Genomic DNA, 14,651 nt, shown 5'->3' with positions numbered 1-14,651 from the left:
ACTATGAAGAAGCGATGGTGAGCCCAAATTCCGCAAAATGGCTTGAGGCCATGAAATCTGAGATGGGATCCATGTATGAGAACAAAGTGTGGACTTTGGTTGACTTGCCCGATGATCGGCAAGCCATCAAGAATAAATGGATCTTGAGAAGAAGACTGACGCTGACGGTAATGTTACTGTCTATAAAGCTTGACTTGTTGCAAAAGATTTTCGACAAGTTCAAGGGATTGACTACGATGAGACCTGCTCACCCGTAGCGATGCTTAAGTCTGTCCGAATCATGTTAGCAATTGCCGCATTTTATGATTATGAAATTTGGCAAATGGATGTCAAAACTGCATTCCTGAATGGATTTCTAGAAGAAGAGTTGTATATGATGCAACCGGAAGGTTTTGTCGATCCAAAGGGAGCTAACAAAGTGTGCAAGCTCCAGCGATCCATTTATGGACTGGTGCAAGCCTCTCGGAGTTGGAATAAACGCTTTGATAGTGCGATCAAAACATTTGGTTTTATACAGACTTTTGGAGAAGCCTGTATTTACAAGAACGTGAGTGGGAGCTCTGTAGCATTTCTGATATTATATGTGGATGACATATTGCTGATTGGAAATGATATAGAATTTCTGGATAGCATAAAGGGATACTTGAATAAGAGTTTTTCAATGAAGGACCTCGGTGAAGCTGCTTACATATTGGGCATCAAGATCTATAGAGATAGATCAAGACGCTTAATTGGACTTTCACAAAGCACATACCATGACAAAGTTTTGAAGAAGTTCAAAATGGATCAAGCAAAGAAAGGGTTCTTGCCTGTGTTACAAGGTGTGAAGTTGAGTAAGACTCAATGCCCGACCACTGCAGAAGATAGAGAGAAGATGAAAGATGTTCCCTATGCTTCAGCCATAGGCTCTATCATGTATGCAATGTTGTGTACCAGACCTGATGTGTGCCTAGCTATAAGTTTGGCAGGGAGGTACCAAAGTAATCCAGGGGTGGATCACTGGACAGTGGTCAAGAACATCCTGAAATACCTGAAAAGGACTAAGGATATGTTTCTCGTTTATGGAGGTGACAAAGAGCTCATCGTAAATGGTTACATTCATGCAAGCTTTGACACTGATCCGGACGATTCTAAATCGCAAACCGGATACGTGTTTACATTGAACGGTGGAGCTGTCAGTTGGTGCAGTTCTAAACAAAGCGTCGTGGTGGGATCTACGTGTGAAGCGGAGTACATAGCTGCTTCGGAAGCAGCAATTGAAGGAGTCTGGATGAAGGAGTTCATATCTGATCTAGGTGTCATACCTAGTGCATCGGGTCCAATGAAAATCTTTTGTGACAATACTGGTGCAATTGCCTTGGCAAAGGAATCCAGATTTCACAAGAGAACCAAGCACATCAAGAGACGCTTCACCTCCATCCGGGATCTAGTCCAGGTGGGAGACATAAAAATATGCAAGATACATACGGATCTAAATGTTGCAGACCCGTTGACTAAGCCTCTTCCACGAGCAAAACATGATCAGCACCAAGGCTCCATGGGTGTTAGAATCATTACTGTGTAATCTAGATTATTGACTCTAGTGCAAGTGGGAGACTGAAGGAAATATGCCCTAGAGGCAATGATAAAGTTATTATTTATTTCCTTATATCAGGATAAATGTTTATTGTATTAACCGGAAACATAATACTTGTGCGAATACATAGACAAACAGAGTGTCACTAGTATGCCTCTACTTGACTAGCTCGTTGATCAAAGATGGTTATGTTTCCTAGCCATTGACATGAGTTGTCAATTGATTAACGGGATCACATCATTATGAGAATGATGTGATTGACTTGACCCATTCCGTTAGCTTGGCACTCGATCGTTTAGTATGTTGCTATTGCTTTCTTCATGACTTATACATGTTCCTATGACTATGAGATTATGCAACTCCCGTTTACCGGAGGAACACTTTGTGTGCTACCAAACGTCACAACATAACTGGGCGATTATAAAGGTGCTCTACAGGTGTCTCCAAAGGTACTTGTTGGGTTGCCGTATTTCGAGATTAGGATTTGTCACTCCGATTGTCGGAGAGGTATCTCTGGGTCCACTCGGTAATGCACATCACTTAAGCCTTGCAAGCATTGCAACTAATGAGTTAGTTGCGGGATGATGTTTTACAGAACGAGTAAAGAGACTTGCCGGTAATGAGATTGAACTAGGTATTAAGATACCGACAATCGATTCTCGGGCAAGTAACATACCGATGACAAAGGGAACAACGTATGTTGTTATGCGGTCTGACCGATAAAGATCTTCGTAGAATATGTGGGAGCCAATATGAGCATCCAGGTTCCGCTATTGGTTATTGACCGGAGATGTGTCTCAGCCATGTCTAGATAGTTCTCGAACCCGTAGGGTCCGCACGCTTAAAGTTTGATGACGGTTATATTATGAGTTTATGTGTTTTGATGTACCGAAGGTAGTTCGGAGTCCCGGATGTGATCACGCACATGACGAGGAGTCTAGAAATGGTCGAGACATGAAGATTGATATATTGGACGACTATATTCGGACATCGGAATGGTTCCGGGGGTTATCGGATATATACCGGAGTATCGGGGGTTACTGGAACCCCCCCCCCCCCCGGGGGGGGGGGTTAATGGGCCTACATGGGCCTTAGTGGAGAAGAGGAGGGGTGGCTAGGGCAGGCCGCGCGCCCCCTCCCCCTCTAGTCCGAATTGGACAAGGAGGGGAGCGGCGCCCCCCCCCTTTCCTTCCTCTCTCCCTCCTCCTTCACCCTTCTCCTAATCCAACAAGGAAGGGAGGGAGTCCTACTCCCGGTGGGAGTAGGACTCCTCCTGGCACGCCTCCTCCTGGCCGGCCGCCTCTCCCCCCTTGCTCCTTTATATACGGGGGCAGGGGGCACCCCATAGACACAACAATTGATCATTGATCTCTTAGCCGTGTGCGGTGCCCCCCTCCACCATAGTCCACCTCGATAATATCGTAGCGGTGCTTAGGCGAAGCCCTGCGTCGGTAGAACATCATCAACGTCACCACGCCGTCGTGCTGACGGAACTCTCCCTCAAAGCTCGGCTGGATCGGAGTTCGAGGGACGTCATCGAGCTGAACGTGTGCTGAACTCGGAGGTGCCGTGCGTTCCGTACTTGATCGGTCGAATCGTGAAGACGTACGACTACATCAACCGCGTTGTGCTAATGCTTCCGCTATCGGTCTACGAGGGTACGTGGACAACACTCTCCCCTCTTTTTGCTATGCATCACCATGATCTTGGGTGTGCGTAGGAATTTTTTTGAAATTACTATGTTCCCCAACAGCTAGAATCGTGCATATTGACTAAGTTGACAAAGCCCTCCGTCCCCGTCAACTTAGTAGGCCCACAAGTCAGCCTGCCACTATACTGGGTCCTAGCTAACAGGGGGAGTATTCATTTGTTTGTGCGCCATAAGGAAGCACTTCCTTGCGTGCGAAGATATAGCTGGTGGGTCCGAGCTGTCAGCGGCGGTAACGTTTTTTTTGCGAAATACAGAGGCCCTTTGGGTGGGTCCCAGATGTCAGGCGGAGGAATCATTATTTTGCGCGTAATAAGGAGGCGTTTCCTTGCGTGCGGCCGTGGACCCAGCTGTCAGTCTCTCCACGTACAGTCCACTTCAAATGCATGTCGGTCGTTGACCACGTTGACCAGGCCGCGCCGAGAGCACCAGGGCGGTGGACGACGGCGAGGCCTAGGAAGGGAACGACACGGAGCCAGGGAAGTCTCGGCAGTTGTTTCCCACGCGGAGGGGAGTACGACTATACGAGGGTTTGCTGGTTCGTCTGCCGTCGCCGGAGAATAACAGCAGGTGTGGGTGAGTAGAGGGGATGGTAGGCCAGCGATGGGAGTACGGTGGGGCAGTGAGGCCTGCGCGGCAGCACAGCCGGCCGCGGGGAGGAGAGAGCAGGCAGTCCCACCGGCGCTTGTTTGAGCGGCTGGAGCAGGAAGAGCAGAGATTGAAGAAGCACGACGGCCGTTGGATGGACATCCAACAGTCACTGCTTGTGCGGCAACCTTTTTTTTAGGAAAGCCTCAAATCTGTGGAAAACATCATACAGCCCATCTGCCATTATTTCTAACAATTTACAGCCCATTTGCTAATTCTTAAGGTTTTTTTGGAGCCCATATTCTTTTTGTTAGCATTACAGCCCATATTGTGACCACGGTTAAAAAATTATACGAAATTTTGCATATTTCGGTGCGGTCCGAACTATTTTTAATCCCAAAATTTTGAGTCACATTCAAACGGATTTTAAAAATAAATGTATATCAATATAAAATCCAACAAATTGTCCACGCATAAAAATCAATGCAATTTAAAATCCCGAAATGAAAAAAAGAAATTTGAAACTAATTGCCGGTTTGATGTGTTTTAAAAATGTACATCCAATTTCTCATTACTGATAGGCCATTTTCTCGGCCAGCCGAATGAAGCTCTCCTCGTCTTGAAAGATTTGCAGCCCAACAGGCCTGACAAAGTGACTTACTTGGCAAATCACAAAAAAAACTGGGCTGTGGCCGTGGACCCAGCTGTCAGCCTCTCCACGTACAGTACTCTTCCGATGGAAGTCGGTCGTTGACCACATTGACCACGCCGCGCCGAGAGCACCAAGGCGGTGGACGACGGCGAGGCCTAGGAAGGGGACGACGCGGAGCCGGGGAAGACGTGGCAGTGGATGCCCACGCGGAGAGGAGTACGAGGGTTCACTGGTTCGGCTGCGGTGTGAGGCTGCCGTCGCCGCAGAATAACAGGGGTGTGGGTGAGTGGAGGGATGGCCTGGCCAGCGGTGGGAGTAGTATGGGGGCGGTGAGGCCTCTGTGGCAAAACAGCCGGCCACGGGAGGCAGGAGCAGGCGGCACGACCGGCGCTCTTTGGGCGGCTGGAGCTAGAAGACCAAAGGTTGAAGGAGCACTATGGCCGTTGGATGGACATCGTACGGTCACTGGAGCTAGAATCGTTCATATTGACTAAGTTGACAAAGCCCTCTGTCCCCGTCAACTTAGTCGGCCCACAAGTCAGCCACCCACTATGGTGGGTCCCAGCTAGCAGGGGGTATTCATTTTTTTGTGCGTCATAAGGAGGCACTTTCTTGCGTGCGAAGATATAGCTGGTGGGTCCGACCTGTCAGTGGGGGGAACGATTTTTCGCAAAATACAGAAGCCTTTCTCGTGGGTCCTAGTTGTCAGGTGGAGGAACCATTATTTTGCGCGTAATAAGGAGGCATTTCCTTGCGTGCGGCCGTGCACTCAGCTGTCAGCCTCTCCACGTATAGTCCACTTCCGATGGATGTCGTTCATTAACCACGTTGACCAGGCCGCGCCGAGAGCACCAGGGCGGTGGACGACGGCGAGGCCTAGGAAGGAAACGACACGGAGCCAGGGAAGACTGGGCAGTTGTTTCCCACGCGGAGAAGTACGAGGGTTTACTGGTTCGTCTGCCGTCCCCGGAGAATAACAGCAGGTGTGGCTGAGTAGAGGGATGGTTAGGCCAACGATGGGAGTACGGTGGGGCGGTGAGGCCTGCGCGGCTGCATAGCCGGCCGCGGGAGGAGGGAGCAGGCAGTCCCGCCGCAGCTTGTTTGAGCGGCTGGAGCAGGAAAAGCAGAGATTGAGGAAGCACGACAGCCGTTGGATGGACATCCAATAGTCACTGCTCTCGTGTGCATTATTTCTAATAATGTACAGCCCATTTGCTAATTCTTAAGAATTTTTTTGGAGCCCATCTTCTTTTTTTTAGCATTACACCCCATATTGTGGCCACGGTTAAAAAGTATACGATTTTTTTGCATATTTCGGTGCGGTCAACTGTTTTAATCCCGAAATAGCGATTCACATTCAAACTATTTTGAAAAATAATATATACAAATATAAAATCCAATTAATTTTCCACGCATAAAAATCAATGGAATTTAAAATCTTGTAATGAAAAAAATTGAAACTAATTCCCGGTTTGATTTGTTTTAAAAATGTATAGCCCATTTCTGGGCAAACCGAATGAAACTCTCCTCGTCTTGAAAGATTTGCAGCCCAGCAGGGCTGATAAAGCAAGTAGGCCTCGTTTGGGTATTTCTTTAAAAAAATAGAACTGGGAGAGCCATTTTCAGCAAGAAAACAACACAGCTGGGCTCATGATGTGGTAAACATAAATAAAACCCTGGCTAGACGGGCCAGAGCCCTCGCACAACCCCGTTGTTACCCTAATCCATCGCTAAAACTAGTATAAATAACAACTGCTTGTTCCTCAAAAAAAAACTGCGCGACTTGCTGAGTCCCTGGTGTCAGCCGCTCGTAGTGTAATTCTCTCATTTATTGACTATGTTGACAATGGCGTGAGCCCCAGATGTCCAACCATTAGGAGGAACCATATTTTTGGGCTTGTAATATAGAGGCACTTGCTTGCGTACTGCCATGACGCTGGTGGGTCCCTACTGTCATCCTCTCCACGTACAGTCATCTCCTTGTTCCTCTCGGTTGTTGACGATGTTGACAACGCAAGAGGGCGGCGCACCGCGCACGGCGAGCGAACCAAGGCCGCAAGGCGGAGGACGACGGCGAGGCCTCGGACGGAACGAACAGGAGCCGTGGAAGATGCGTCAGTCCAGTCGCAGGCGGAGGGGAGTACGAGGGTTGACTGGTTTGGGTGCGGGTGCGTGTTGGGGCTGACGTCTCCGGAGAATAACAGGACGTGTGGGGGAATAGAGGGAGGGACTGGCCAACGTTGGAGGGTACGTACGGTAGGGTGGTGGAGGCGCAGCCAGCCATGGGAGGCGGGAGCAGGCGGAGCCGACGGGGTGGTTTGGTTTGGGTGGCTGGAGGAAGAAGAAGACAAGAGATAGAAGATACACGACAGATGTTGGATGTCAATCCAACGGCTGGTAGGCAGAATCATTTGTTGACTGGCTAGTAAGTCGACACCACCTTGGATAAGCTATTTCCTCGTGGGTCCCAAATGTCAGAATCCAAATCTATCACGGTCATGCAGCCCTTCCTATGAAAATTTACAGCCCATTTGATGTGCTAGTTGGAAATAAGTTTGTGGGTGCTGGTGGGGGCTAATCACTTGGCTTCTGTAATGCACAGTGAGCTCAAGCAGCCGGCGAGAGCGATGTTATTTCCCTTGGTTGGGATTTGTTAGTTGTTACAATATTTCACTCTAAATTAAATGACTGGCAAGCCATTTGCCTTGCTTCAAAGAAAATATGACAGTCACAGCCGAGTTGAAATGGGCAAGAACATCTAACTCCAGTTTACAAACTGTACAAAAGCACGAGGGTTAATTGTTCATCAGGTTTACAAAAAAACCCAGGTTGAAAAGGGCAACAACATCTAACTCCAGCACTGTTTTTGGCAGTCACAGTCAAATGGATCGGTCAGGTCCATAGAATGAACATCTTGGGTCGTAAAATTTACTGGATTATGACCACAATATGTTGTAAATAGAAGCCCGGCATGTTCAGAAGCTCTTTTTCCCACCTAAAATTCCTTTTTTTGCTCTTCCACATACCCATCCGTCAAAACCATGCTGCTGATAAACTTAAGCCTGATGGACAATAGTAACCTCGCATTCAGCAGGAAGAATGTGACAAATCTAGTGTTTGCACGGTTGGCTACATATCGTTCTAGCGTTATTGTCTTCAATCAAATCTCATGAGAAGTGAGAAAATCCCGATGCTTGTGAATCCATCGATTGGTTATAACTTTCTTACCCCGTCCTGTTGCCTAAATAGACATGAAGATTGAAAACAGTTAAGGTCTAAAAAAAGAGTGTTAAAAGAGCAACAGCTGAACGGTTAATTCTAGTACACTATATGCGGGGGTCCAATGTGTGTGAAATTATCACCTTTATATACAACTTCTCCAGACATGGAAAGCATTGCAGCAAGCCAATAATCTTGTTCAGATCAAAACTATACATTTGGATATATAAGATCTTGACAGAATCCAGCACCATTGATAGGCCATCCATGGAGAAACTCTTCATTGAGCATAGAACATAATATTAGTACAAAATGTGTACTCCAAGATGACATATAACTTATGCACAGAAATTTAAAATGCAGCTTATGGTTACAAGTGTAGATGATAATGTAAAGTACCTGAAGAACTGTGGAGCCAAACACCATATTGAAATGAGCACAGAGATCATGTATTACACCCAAGGTCTCCAGTTTAGGCACAGAGAGGACGGTTATTTGCAACGGTGAATAACTAGAATCAAGGATCAACCTTTGAAGTGAAGGGGCATCTTGGATGATGAGCTGCCTTCCGTCAAAACAAATTCCAATTCTTACAAGGTTAGGCGACTTTATTTGGAGACAACCGATTCTAATTGTGAAAACAAGCACCAAGCACTCCAGGGCAGGGCAACTGGAGTGGATGATGCTGTGCAATGAGGCCTCTGATATACGAGCCCGCACAAGTGAAAGTTTCTTGAGAAATGGGAGTCGAAGGTTTAGTACCAGATTGTCTGGTAGGTCGCACAGCGCAAAGGTGGCGGTGTGGAGAGAGGAGGAAAACCGCGAGATGGACATCGGTGCTGAGGGCACAGGTAGGTGGCGTTCGGTATCTGGTAGGTGATTTCCAGGGGAATAGTAGAACTCAAGCAGCTGTAGTTCTGTGAATTCAGGGGATTTTAGCCAGGCGTCCACCGTGCAGGGCATGGTATGCTTGCTCAGGTAGCATGACGGGATGCAGAGGCTTTGAACGGAGCCCTGGTGGGAGGAGATGATGGCTCTGGGGATTTCAAAATCATTGAAGAGAGATAGCCGATGACAGTCGAGATTAAGGGGCACGGCGCGCCATAGAGGGCGCCACCGAATTGAGAGGACTTGGGTGCGGCTGCAATCCTTGGTGGGGAGAAGCGAGATGATCTCCCCAAGGACGGCGTCCGGGAGATCGCTGATGCGGTCCACCCGAGATTCTACGGGTTCCTGGGATTCGGTGGGGGCGGGGTCGCCGCTTCTCCCCGCGCTGCCAGGTGCGGGATCTACAACTGGCGTCGCCGCTAGCGGGAGCCTCATCTTCTTGGCGCTGGGGTCAGCCGACTCCATTTTCCTCAAGGGCGTCGCGTCGCGCTCACGGATTTGAGCAGAGTAACGAATGACGAGCCTAGTTGTAGTGCGAGTGAAGCAGAAGGGGAGCTGGGGGTTTTCTGTAGTAGTGAGGAAGAAGGGGAGCTGGGGTTTTTTGTAGGAGTGAGGTGAGGAATTTGGGGGTACGAGTGGAGCGAGCTGACGTGAGGTGGGTGGGAGTGAGGAGGAAGAAGAACACCCAGGTTTTTTTGGGGGGCGGTGTGCTGGGTGTGGGTAGCGCCTCTCATTCAGTAAATATATGGACTTTTGAGGAAGGGGCGTTTTGGCGCCCGAGCCCAGCTAATCCCGATATCTCCGCCTTCCATTCCGAGCTCGGGATGCGGGAAAAGCAGTCTGGCTCATCTGACGCGGTTTGTGGAAAATAGGCTGGGAGATGGAATACCGTATGAAACAGTGCGTCGTACGTGGGCCCTGCGCGTACTTTGGGGACGGGGGAAACGCGGTTATGGTCTGGGCCGTGGAGCAGGACATTAGCTTTTTGCCGATCCATGGGTCAGATAGGAACAGGACAGTTCGAAACCCTCGCCTCGCCCCTGCTCCACTCGTCTTCTGGTGCCCCGGCCGCCTATCACCACCCCAACATCCCGGCAGACGGCCCTCCCGTCCCCAACCCCGTTGGTGACGACCGGTCAGGATATTGATTTTGGCGACGAGGATTTTGGCGACGGCTGCCACTGGCTGAGAGGAATGGAAGAGGCAGGTATTGAGTTTCTCCTGGATGCAGTTGACAGGTTAGTGACCTCGGATCCGCAAGAAAGTTTTGAGCAACTAGCTTGTGTGAGCACTGACGGGCAAAAAGTGGCCGCCACCACTGTCATCTACTCCGTATTTATTAGGTTCCCACTTCTTGAGGAGTTCGCTAAAAGCAGGGACCACCCAGATCCGCTTCCTCTGGTTGTGGTGGTGAACAGCGGAGCAGGGGTTGCTGTCCCTGCATATTCCGTTGCTGATTCTGATTATGGGTAGCAGATTGGATACGAGGGCAGCAATCCTATGCTTGCTGGGGTTCGACGACAACCGGATTCATCCCCAACGAGGTCAGCATAGTCTACTAACAGAGTCAATCCCCAGGCCTCTGGCTGGATAAAAAGGTATGAAAAATGTAAATCACGTGCGTCGTATGATTTTCTAATTTCTGCTTAAGCATTGTACACTGCTGGGTGTTGAAAAAATTCAGACATGAGTTAGATGATTTCGGGTATGATTCAGACAACATACAGTTTCGTAAATGAATTTCGGCACCTGAACCATTTGTATCAATTGGATGTTCAAACGCGTATTACTGTTTTGCAGTACGGATTCTTTGGTGATTTCATTACATTCAACACGACTTACGGGATAAACCTATACGACATGCCTTTTGGTTTGTTCGTCGGTGTTAACAATAATTTTCAAAGCATTATACTTGCTAGTGTGTTGATGAGGGACGAACTAGAGGATGATGGGAGGGCTAGCTTCGAAGATATTTCTTATAGGTAAATAACAAACAGCAAGTAACTATGTTCTAGAAAAATTCATACCGTGTACAGTAGAATCATAGCTGTTAATTAATTGCTACGTCTAACTGCTGCTTGTGTTGACAGACCAGAACAGAGCCATGGAAGTGACAATCAAGAAGGTGTACCCAGGGTCAGGGACTACACAGGTCGTGCAAATGGCAAATCTTAAAGAAAGCAAAGGAGACATTAGGACTGATGTATACAAAGAATTCTGATTTCCAGGTTGAATTCCACAAGGTTGTGAACCACATGTTAACAGAAGATGAGTTTGAGGCGGCGTGGAATACGCTGTTAGATAAATACAATTTGAGTAAGCACACCTACATGACACAGCTGTATGAAATCAAAGAAAAATGGGCAAAACCTTACTTCAAAGGAGAACAAATTTGGCGACAGAGCAACATGCCAGTAAGATATACACCAGGGCAATGTTTAAGTAGTTCGGACGTCTGCTGATTGAAGCGACTACTTATAAAATGTCACAGAGATAGAGAGGATGAGGAGGTATGTTACAGTTCACAACATTGTAGGAAAAGAGAGAAATGGAGCAGGGTTGAGTATGAAGTGACCATAAATGAGGACCAAAACAAGTTTTCATGTGAGTGTGGCCAGTTCGAGCACACTCGTATGCTGTGCAGCCATGTTCTGAGGGTAAACTTCCAGGACAGTTTAATGACAGATAAGAATAACTGTGGTTCTTGGAGAAGACAACTGATTTTCTTTTTGATATCTTGTAGGTCATGGAAATACTTCATCTCGAGGAGATACGTGCAAAGCATATATTGAAACGGTGAACAAAGGACGCGAGGGACATGCTGCCCCAACATCTAGTTCAGTACCAGAGGGACAACTCAGTTAACCTGTCGTTTACTTGTAGGCACTCGGCGCTTTACCCGAAAGCCATGGAGGTGGTAAGGATGCGTGATGCGAGTGCAGCAGCTTTCGATGATGTGTTCGCCGGTCTGGACGCTCTACTGTTGAGTGGCGCACCTTTCGCAGAAAAGCGGGATGGTTACGGTTTTGAGGACCACATGGCTGGCTTAACTCCTGGTACATTACCAGGCAATGGAGAGATCGCATATGTTGGGGACAAGGGTGCTGATAGATGCATCAGTACTGGAAACTCTATTAGGGCGAATGGTTTGCATTGTCTAATAGTACCAGAGAAGCAGAGGGGGTTGGAAGACCTATAAACAGCAGAGAGAAGGCACCGTACAAGGGGCTCAGTAAGCGCACAAGATTCTGCAACATTTGCCGGCGCGGGAGTCACAACAGACTACATACCCCGAAAGAGGGGATGCCCCGAAGAAACCACGGAAGCCCGAGAGATGCAGGAATTGTCGAATGGAAGGGACCGGCGGACAACGCGCACAAGATCTTTGGATGCTGCTGAAAATGAAGTCTGAACTTTATGTGCGTAAATTATATTATTGTTGTTCCGAGGATTTTTCTAGTGTGTTTCTGTGAGCATTGCTCCATGCTTGTTCCTCAATTTCGAGACGGAGTGGTAATTGCTGTAGCTAAGAACAAAACTTTGTATCATGGTAATTTGTAATATGATGGTTGGCTTTTTTTTTGAAAAGGAGGATGACCCACGGCCTCTGCATCTGGGAGATGCATGCGGCCACTTTATTGATTATTCTCGAGGACCTTACAAAGTATAACAACAATATGCCTGAATCCGCCATCTTGGCAACATATGCCACTACTCCTACCCATATGATGAAGGGATGCTAGCTAGGCCAAATACCCAGACCACTCACCTAAACCTAGCATCAAAAGCCGGAAGCCCAAGCCGAGCCACATACCGGGTCTGGGGCACAAACCGGCCTGACACACTCACATGTATCGTCGCCGCCATCTTCCACAGGTCCGTCTTCAGAGCAGATATTGAGGCTTCTACCTTGTCAGGCCACTCTGCCATCGACGCCACCATGACGCCAGACAGCCACCTCCTCCTGCGCGAGTCCATCTACACGCATCGGGCGCCGAGTCTCCACTGCGCCACGCCACTAAGATCCGCCGTCTTCAACGCGGAGGAGGAAACACCGCTCCACCTCTGGGCGCATCGCCAGCCACCTGCCGCGATGTCGTGCAAGTCCAGCTCTGGGAAAGCACGCAGGGAATCACGATCTTCAAGATGACGCCCTCAGGAGGGGAAGCGACGTATCACGCCATCGTCTGGTCCTGCATCGCAGGTCCTGGGCTTTCACTCGAAGAAAGTGAACCGAGAGCGGAGGAGGTCGGAGAACTCCACAACGGCCCCCAGGAGGAGAGCGACATCCGCAGACACCGCGCCATCGGCTTTCGCCCGGAGCAACCCTACCTCCGCACCCTCACGCTGCCGGATGAGGATGGGGGAACCCCAGCGCCGCCAGCATGCGAACCCACTGGCTGAAACACCTCTTGTGTGGCGGCGGCGCCATCACCACGCACGACCACCAACCTCACCGTTGGCCGAAGCTAACGGGCCAGATCGGCCGAGCCCGCCACGGCCAGATCTGAAACCTTGGGACGCCGTCGCGTCGAGGCAGCCATGAGCAGCCGGCAGCTCATCACCTGCGAGAGGACGAGGACGCCGCGCCGGGCAGCCGCCACGCCGGCTGGAGACGCCGAGGACGAGTCTCCCACCACCACAGGCTCACGCCGGCAACCTAGGCCACCGAGCGCGTGGAGATCCCTGCCGCTAACGTCCTCCGGCGCAGGCTTCGCCCGGCGGACTCATCCGGTAGCGGCGGGAGGGGGGACGTGTTGTAGTGGGGAGCGGCGGCGGCATACATAGGCTTCCCCCGAGCCGCCCTGGGGACGGCGCGGGGGTCGTACGTTTCCGTGTCAAACTGGATATGATGGTTGGCTAAGTACTGAGTGGAATTGTTTTGCTTAGCCGTGTTGGATGTTTAGGCATTTTATCTGAATCTTTCCCCTGTCTCCCCCCGGTATACTGATACAGCAAGTGCAAAGGACTGGTGGGTGTACAAATAATATACTGTACATGTTTGCTGAGGTCTCTAAGACACTTTTCTAGCATGCATGTACCGCACCAGTTTTGCACACGTCTCCAGTTGAAAATTTGAATTGCTGGAGATAGTAAATGTACTTCAGAGTCAGGTGGCATGCTGGTGCCGGGGTAAAGGATGGGGTAGGCAGTATAAGAATGGGCGTCTGGTAGGCCCCTTGGTGCGTCTCCACACTCAATACCGAGCTATTTAAAAAAATATTTGAAGCAAAGGGGAGTAGCAATGGCGCCTTCGTCTGTTGAAACCGCAATGAGTGGCACCACAGTGAGGTCTGAAGTAGCGGCTGCACGAGAAGACCAACGGATTCAGGTATGGATAGCTGCGGTTCTGTCGTCCAATTGCCAATGATTCAGATTGCAGACAATCTAAAAATCAGATCCCTTTGCAGTCAGCTACGTATTCTTCGATCGGGTCGGCATCAAGCGCTTGGAGTACAACACATCTGCCTGTGGAGAGGGGGGAAGCAGTGGACAAGGTAAATCAAGGGTGTGTTCGGGGGAGGGATGTGTTGGTAAATCAAGAGCTGGTAGATGCATTTACGGCGGGGATGTCTGGTGGCCGTTTGTACCGTTGTCGGCGTTAGACGTCTCAGGTGGGCTCAGAAGGGAGGCTGAGCCGTGCGGCGTGCTTCTGGTCCGGACGCACAGTGCTTCGCCCGTTACAATCAATGCATCCTCCATCGATCCTATTTTTGGGAGAATACCGTGAAGAAATACCGCAAAGGGCGCACATCCCCAAGCAATCTGGCGGCTAAGATATCGGGATCAGCTGAGCCCGAGCTCAGAAACTGATTTTCGGACTTTTGAATTGATTTTACTATTTACTAGGGTGGATAGGCTGTTTTGTCTTGGGCCCAGAGAAACAATTACTACTAGGACAATGGAGACACTCTACAGCTACCCAGAAAAACAATTACTACTAGTACAGTGGATACAATACCGCTTCTGGCTCCTCCTAGGTCATCGAACGTCTCCCTCTACTGAATGCCGTTATACTT

The 14,651-nt window shown here is 49.3% G+C and overlaps 1 long non-coding RNA gene across 2 annotated transcripts; it reads left to right on the top strand.

Moving 5' to 3' along the window:
- Window positions 1-9,594: 9,594 nt before the first annotated feature.
- Window positions 9,595-12,219, top strand: LOC109739954 (uncharacterized). 2 transcript variants are annotated; one of them, XR_002227149.3, is made up of 5 exons: window positions 9,595-9,869; window positions 9,975-10,229; window positions 10,432-10,613; window positions 10,722-11,288; window positions 11,375-12,219. It is a non-coding gene; the product is annotated as an uncharacterized lncRNA (long non-coding RNA). The 2 variants fall into 2 exon arrangements; XR_002227147.4 differs by having other exon boundaries at window positions 9,619-10,229.
- The last annotated feature ends 2,432 nt before the right edge of the window (window positions 12,220-14,651 follow it).

This window comes from Aegilops tauschii, chromosome 1 (assembly GCF_002575655.3).
Source record: "Aegilops tauschii subsp. strangulata cultivar AL8/78 chromosome 1, Aet v6.0, whole genome shotgun sequence".
Taxonomy (NCBI): domain Eukaryota; kingdom Viridiplantae; phylum Streptophyta; class Magnoliopsida; order Poales; family Poaceae; genus Aegilops; species Aegilops tauschii.
The sequence above is the reverse complement of the archived record's forward strand: the minus strand, read 5'-3'. Positions and strand labels throughout refer to the sequence as shown.